Source organism: Mauremys mutica, chromosome 2, assembly GCF_020497125.1.
Source record: "Mauremys mutica isolate MM-2020 ecotype Southern chromosome 2, ASM2049712v1, whole genome shotgun sequence".
Taxonomy (NCBI): domain Eukaryota; kingdom Metazoa; phylum Chordata; order Testudines; family Geoemydidae; genus Mauremys; species Mauremys mutica.
In genome coordinates this window covers 123,560,554-123,567,792 of record NC_059073.1, presented here as the reverse complement: position 1 = coordinate 123,567,792, position 7,239 = coordinate 123,560,554, and the positions used below count along the sequence as shown (strand labels likewise).

The window sequence follows — 7,239 nt, the reverse complement described above, 5'->3', positions numbered from 1 at the left end:
AAAATGCCTCTCAGTATAATGACAATCAATGGCTCTACCTCCCTCTTCCTCCTGCAGAAAGCTTGCCCAGACCTGGCACTACACAAGTGCTCATTTTACCAATCTGTCAGATGAGAGATCATTAAAAGTTTCTTCATCCTCTGTAATTTCCGGCGGGACAATACTTCACCTAGCTCTGTAACAAAAGGTTTGTCCTAGGGAAAGAAAAAAAGTATAAAATGTATTAAGGGAATAGAACAAATCCTATTTCTATATGGCAGAGGAGTTTAGAGGGAAGCCCATAACCTAGGGCCTGAGTCACTGCTGCTTTGAGATCTGAGACAGTCCTACCAATCACCATGGTGTAAATAGCCAAAGCGAATGCTGTGCTTTCTGGCTAACGCTCTACTGGAAATGTGTCGCTTGATGGGACGGAGTAACAATAAGAGGGGATGCATGATTTTGAGCATTTTGGCAGTGCATTTCTACCTTGAAAAGTGACTCTAAGCGTATATCTGCACTGAACTGGAGGTGTGATTGCAGGACAGGTTGGCATACCTAAGTTTGTTTGTTTTTTGGCGAAATTGCAGTGAAGACATGGTGGTATAGGCTTCAGCAGAGGCTGTGAAAGCACACCCGGGACCCTGGGTATGTACTCAGGTTGCTAGCCCATGCTGAAGCCCCCACCACTGTGTCTTCACTTCTATTTTCAGCCATGCTAGCTAGATTAAAGCTAACAGCTACACCAGTCCACGCTGCAATCACAGTGTAGACATACCAATTAAATGGGTTTGTGGGATTCCATGTCAATTGTGTCTCAGTTAAACACTATCAAATCTGCTCCATTTATGATTTGCAAGATGTTTTGTTCTAACTTCCAGCCTTAGGCACTCAATCCAGGAGCTGAAAATCAGCTTCCCCCCCCACCCCACCCCCCCACACACACTTTGTGAATCATTGCAAGTAATAAAGGTTCTGCAGGCCAAATTCGATGCTCAGTTCCACATGCTTTAACCCTGGTGAAGACAATGGGGGATACATGGGTGTAACTGAGGACACAATTTGGCCCTGCTGTTGGAATTTATTTGGCAGTTCTGTTGATGGTGATGACCCAGAATAGAATCCAGCCCATTCTTTCAGGGCTGTGTTGTCTTTGCAGTGCTAACAGGAGTAAAAAGTAGTAACAACTTTTATTTTTTTGGTTTCTCTAATGCAATGTGCCCATTTTACTCTGTGTCAAAGCAGAATCACTTTAAATCAAGTTAGAAAAAGACCATTACTATCCCTACAGAGTCTAACTTGACAGAAAATCAGCGGAACTGCCCTGGCAACACTAAGAAGTGGGATGATATTTTGTATACGATGGGCACCAGCTTTCACCTTAAGAATCACAGCGAAGGGCTGTTGGCCTCCTTTGCCCTTTTTCTTCCTTTCAAACAGGTCAGTTTTCACCATTATCCACTGGCCAGCTCTCCTCCCATTCTAAACTCACCCCCTTGATAGAAAGCAACTAGACCTTAACTTTCAAAGGCACGTGGGTCAGGTGCTTTTCAACCAAAAAACAGGGTCAATTGTTCCTTTAAGAATCAGGTGTGTGTGTGTGTGTGTGTGTGTGAGAGAGAGAGAGAGAGAGAGAGAGAGAAGGGTTGGGGGAGAGCTCCTTCCTAGAGCTCTCTGGGAGGAAGTGTACATCCCAAACTCCAGCTACTTGAGGGAAGCATGCCCATACTGCACCCCTTAAAAGGGTGGAGTGTATGCTACCCTCTGTGACTGGCAGCTTCTTCTTGTTCATATGGAGGCTAGGAGGAGGATATAACCATGCCTCCTTTCAGCTCTGCCCCCATAAGAGGGCTAGGTTCCTTGTGCTTTGCCCTTCTCTCGTGCACCTGTGCAAAGCCCTATGGAAGAGGTAATAACATCTGGAGAAAATTTCCTAGTAGATAAAACTATTTCTTGCTACTCAAGGGTCAAATCCAGAGGCCGTTCTTCAGTGTGTGCCCAATCCTTGGTCACTGAGGTCAGCCTCTGGAGCTGTGCTCCAGTGAGACATGGGGAAAAGTCAATCCCCTTGAAGTTTGCCTAGCAGGGACTGAATAATGGCTGAGTAAAAACTGAGGTCCTGACTCTCCTCTCATTTATAATCTGTAACTACATTGAAGCCACCAAAGCTACTAGGATGGAATGAAGAGGCACATTAGGCCCCGAGTGAGATGATCAGACTATGGCCCCCAAAGGATCATTAGCCTAGGGGCACCATAAAGCCCTCCTGTATGTGTAAAGATACCATATGGAGTGAATGTGCAGAATGGCTCGTTAGGAGCAGTATTTGTTGTGAAAAGATGAGTGCGTGGCTTGCAGTTTTGAGAAATTCACACTTTATGCCCTTTTCCCCGAATTGGGATGCAGCTGTCATGCTGCATTAAGCTGTGAAATATGGTATTTTAAAAAAATACCCTAAAATTTAAATTCTAGGGAGATTGAAATCCATCCTCCAGCCACCCTCCGAAAATGAAAAGTGACGTGGCCCCTACTATAGTCCCTTCAGTGCTGAGATGTCTCATGGCACATACTGCACAGTGGGGAAACCTCCATTTGCAGGGAGACAAACATATTTGAGGAATTTACACACATACACACAGGCAGAAAGACAAAAATCAAAATAATCCTCATTGCTGGACACTAGGCTTGATTATGGGGTTCTTGCCACACCTCTCAGCTGGATGACTCTATAACTGTACTTTTGCCAGGCTCTCATACTAGTCAACAGTATGTTTGGAGCTAAATCGTAGCTACATGGGTGGCAATACAGGAGGTCAAGTATCAGAGGGGTAGTTGTGTTAGTCTGGATCTGTAAAAAGTGACAAAGAGTCCTGTGGCACCTTATAGACTAACAGATGTATTGGAGCATGCTCCAGTATAGGAGGGGTGAGTGAAGGATCCTCCCTGCCCCCCTCCACACACACCCTGCTGGTGATGTGCTACCTTGAGTTCCTGGTAGTCAAGAACCAGGGAAGTCTAATGATGACTGGGACACCAGACTCAAAAGAAGAGGACATGGGTGGGAGAGATGAAATGGGGCATAGCTCGGCCCTTCCTCTGCACCATACAGCAGAACTGGGGTGCCTTAGGGCCCAAGCATACCCAAAGGCATTGGGCCTACCTCACACATCATCCCTGTCAGGGCTGATGCCGATGTGCAGCCTCCGTTCCCCATATCTCATCAGCTCCCATGCTTGTATTGGCTGAAAACCAAAATTTTTCTCTCAGGATTCCTTCAGAAATGAAACCTTTGGAGAAGTTAACTCCATGCCTGCTGCAAAAGCTGCAGCATTTGGAATTTCGATGGGGATCTATGTCAGTTATGTGATGCAGCACAGCACTTTACCTGGCAGGTTATACATCAGGGCAGCAGTGGATTAGTTCGCTCCTCTGCTATATAAACAGATGTGCATAGTGAGTCAGACTGAATGAAGAAAGAGGAAACAGAGAGATTCTTTGTGCTTCTGGGCTTTTGTGTAGCACTTGGTTAGGATTGCATTAAGGTGCTATAGGCCCCCAATTATCCAAGTCATATGACGATGCAGAATATGAGCTTTTGTTTAAAAATGTTGAGCCACAATAATGGTGATGAAAACACTGAAAATGGGGCTCAGCTTGTACCCGATGCAATGATGTCTATTTGAGTTTGCAGAGAGCCTGAAACAATAACTCTGAGTGGTGTGCACTGTGCCATTCATCTTAGCAGTGTGTTAACCCCAAAGTCTGCTGCACTGGCAAGCCCCAATAACATTATCCCAGAAGTAGGCTCTGTGTTGTGGGCTGAGGAGAAAAGTACAATGGGACAAACCCATTTACTTACCTGAGCAGATACACCCTGAGCCCTGGTTAAGTATGGGAGATGGGTCCCTGTTGCCACTGGTGACTCTCTGATAGAGAAGCGGAGCCCCCCTGTTGCTGCTCTTGCTACTCCCAAGGGGAAGAAAGCCCTCTGTCATTTCTTGGGAGAGGACATCTTATGCCACTGCCCCTGCCTTCATGGAAGGGGAAAGGGCTGCCCTGCCTCCATCACTCCAAATGAGGGGTGGGGCTGCAGGGAGGCACATATCACAGTATGCCTAGGCCCCTGAATTGCCTTACTTTGGCCCTGACTCCAGTAAAAGTCATTATATAAAATGATAGATAACTATCTAACGTGTCGATGAGATGGTGAGCGCATGAGAGTACGTGGTAGGGAACAGCTCTAAAACTTGAAGGGATGTTTTTTCACCGAGCTGGAGAAAAGGAGCCTCCCATTGCTGGAGGCCTGTCAGGAACAAAACCTAAATACTGAGCATGTTGCTTTCCAGGGGAGTTTGGTGACTGCGCTGCATCGCCTGTTTTGTGTCTGACAGGCTGTGGTGCATGTGAGGAGCTGAAAAGGAATATTTATTTAACATCTACTGGTTTGCGAATCTCCAAAGAACAGGGTTAATGTGTGAAAAACAGCAGAGTCGAATCGATGAGTCGTATGATAATGCTGCCAACGTCACTGTGGCGTAGTGACTTTCGGAGCCACAGCAGTGATTCAAGCAAAGTTATAAATGGAGCTTTGCCCTTACTGTCTATAGAGGACTGAACTGGATGGGGACAACTTAACTGTACCAAGTATGGAAATGTTATTCTTTCTGAGTCAAATCCTGAGAGCCTTTGTCAGCTTTTATTTAGAGTTGGATTGGGACTCAGTCTCTGCCAGGCTAATCATGTGAGTAACCGCTCAGGAGATACCATTATCACCATGGTGGTTTTCCCAGGGTGAGGTTCATCCATTGCACTCCGGGTGTGCTGACCCCTGCATTTTCCCTCAAATGCAGGAAACTCGACTGCATAATTTGTGGTAGTGGGGGATTGTGTTTGTGCTTTCCCTTGGGGGAAAAATATGTGAGTAAGGGTTACAAAAATTAGCCCTTAGTGTTTACCCAGTTCTTATTACAGTAAGTTCCCATTGAAATCAATGGAAGGCTGTGCCTAAGTAAGGATTGAATAAGGACTGAGTAAACACTGAGTAAATTCCTCAGCCTTTTTGAGCCTGTTTCTTCTTTACATTAAGGTCCCCTCACAGTTCTATGGTATTGTAACAGAGCTTTAAAGTGGAACTAAATGAAATTTACATCCACCTTATGTGTAAAGGAAACTTAGTGTAAATAAGAATCAGGTTCTTTGTGTTTTCCACAGATGTTTAGTTTACCTGGAGTTAAGGGTGGGAAAAATCTATTACTTTCTTCAGAAAAATTCCCTAAAGAGAACATTGCAGCTTTCTCAAAAAACCTCACAAATGTTTGTTAGTTTGGAAATTCAAAATTAAAACAGAGAGAAAAATGAAACACTGAAATGTGTAGAAAGCCAATTTAGACAAAGATGCCATGTAAGGCTACAATGGCATAAATTTTTTATGTTTGAAAATCTGTGGTGGTGTGAATGGACACAAACATTGCTCAGTCAGCCAGGCATCAGAAGGTTTTTATTTAGGCCTTGAAGGGGCCGAAGGGAGGGGAACAGAGTGTGGGTGTAGAGACAGAAATTGGGCTGAGCTGCCAAGTCCTCAACCTCACTGTTACCAGGGGACAGGATTAGCAACTGGCAAAGTCTCTGAAATTAGCTCACCCATCTCTCCTCCTGTTAGTCCCCCAACCCAGCTCTTACACGAACTCCAGAAGCAGATGTCTTATGGGCCAGCCTGCAAGAAAGCAGCCACCTGCCCAAGGGAGTAGCAGACAGTGGCTGTGGCCTCTTCTGCCAGTCATCATGGCATGAGTGGGCATGTACACAGGACAAAAGGGTAAGTAGAGGAGATGAGCCACTAGTGAGGAGGAAGGAGGCAGAGCATATGGGTTGGGAGGGGGTGGTGAGGAAAGGAACAAATCCACTATCAGGGTTTTAGGAGTGGATAGAGTAAGGGCCAAGATGATACATCAGAGACTAGGATGGGTAAAGGAACAGTGACATGGATTAGAAATTATATTTTGGGTGGTAGAAAAAAGGGTAAATTGTGTGGGTGGGATTCTATGTTGAGTTTGTGCTTGGGCGGGAGGGGCCAGCCTACCCAGCCACTGTTCCTGGAACTGCCTTATCTTGCATTTTTTGTAATGCAGAACACCAACTTCTTTTGTGTCTCTTGCAGCATTTTATACATATTTTTAATAACTCTTCCCTGCTCAGGATTTAGGCTGACAGACCATTTTAAATGGCTTCTCTTGACGATGATCTATTAGTTGGAGTAATGGCTTCATATGCAAAATAGGCACTTCTCTTGTTCAAATCCCTTCTCAGGAGTCATTTCTGCTGTGAAACCTATAAGAAATTAGCCAGCAAATAATTAAATAGGAGGACAGTTAAGGATAGTTTATGCAACCTCCCCCCACCATCAAGCTGTGGAACTACCTATATATGCGCCAACAACTCACCTGACCACTCTGCTTGTAGGTTGCATTCCCTTTCCACACCTCTCATCAATTTTGGTTTTTACTGTAAGCTTTTGGGGGCACAGACTGTGTCATATTTTACCTGGCAAGCACCTACCACTTTGTGGGTGCTCCCACACACCAAGGAATAACACTAATAGCAACAACACTGGGCCAAATTCTCCTCTCTGTTACTGCAGTGTGGCTCCGTTCAAGTCATGGTGGTGGCATCCATGTCACTGAGAGGAGATTTATCCTGCGATACCTAAGGAAGGAAAAAATCTACAGTAGAAAAAAGGTAGCCATTTCAATGGACAAGTTAAACAAGATGCAGCTAGCATGAATTTGGTTCTCTTCTCCTATGGGTTTATGAACCTTGAAGGAAAGAAAACTGCCCACACTTGTATCTTATTTGATTTGATCATTTAAAGACTTTTCTAACCTGAAATGGACGCTGGCTGTGCTCTGTCAAGAAACCCATCACATGGCTGTAGAGTCTTGCTAATGCCACTAATGGTTCTAGTACCATGCACTACAGTAACTCCTCATTTAATGTCGTCACGCTTAACGTTGTTTCAATGTTACGTCCCTGCTCAATTAGGGAACATGCTCATTTAAAGTTGTGCAATGCTCCCTTATAATGTCATTTGGCTGCCTGCTTGTAAGATTCTGTGGAAGAGTAGCAACTTTACAAGGGAGCATTGCACAAGTTCCACTTCTCCGCCTCCTCCCTCTCCCTCCCAGTGCTTCCTCCACCGCAGTGTGAGGAGCAGGGAAGTGCCACAGCTGTTTGGCAGCGCTTAGGACTGTCTGGGAGAGAGAG

General features: G+C 45.1%; 1 non-coding gene across 1 annotated transcript; it reads left to right on the top strand.

The window, feature by feature from the left end:
* The first annotated feature begins 4,721 nt into the window (after window positions 1-4,721).
* Window positions 4,722-4,884, top strand: LOC123365506. The gene has a single exon (XR_006577637.1). It is a non-coding gene; the product is annotated as a U1 spliceosomal RNA (small nuclear RNA).
* Window positions 4,885-7,239: the final 2,355 nt, after the last annotated feature.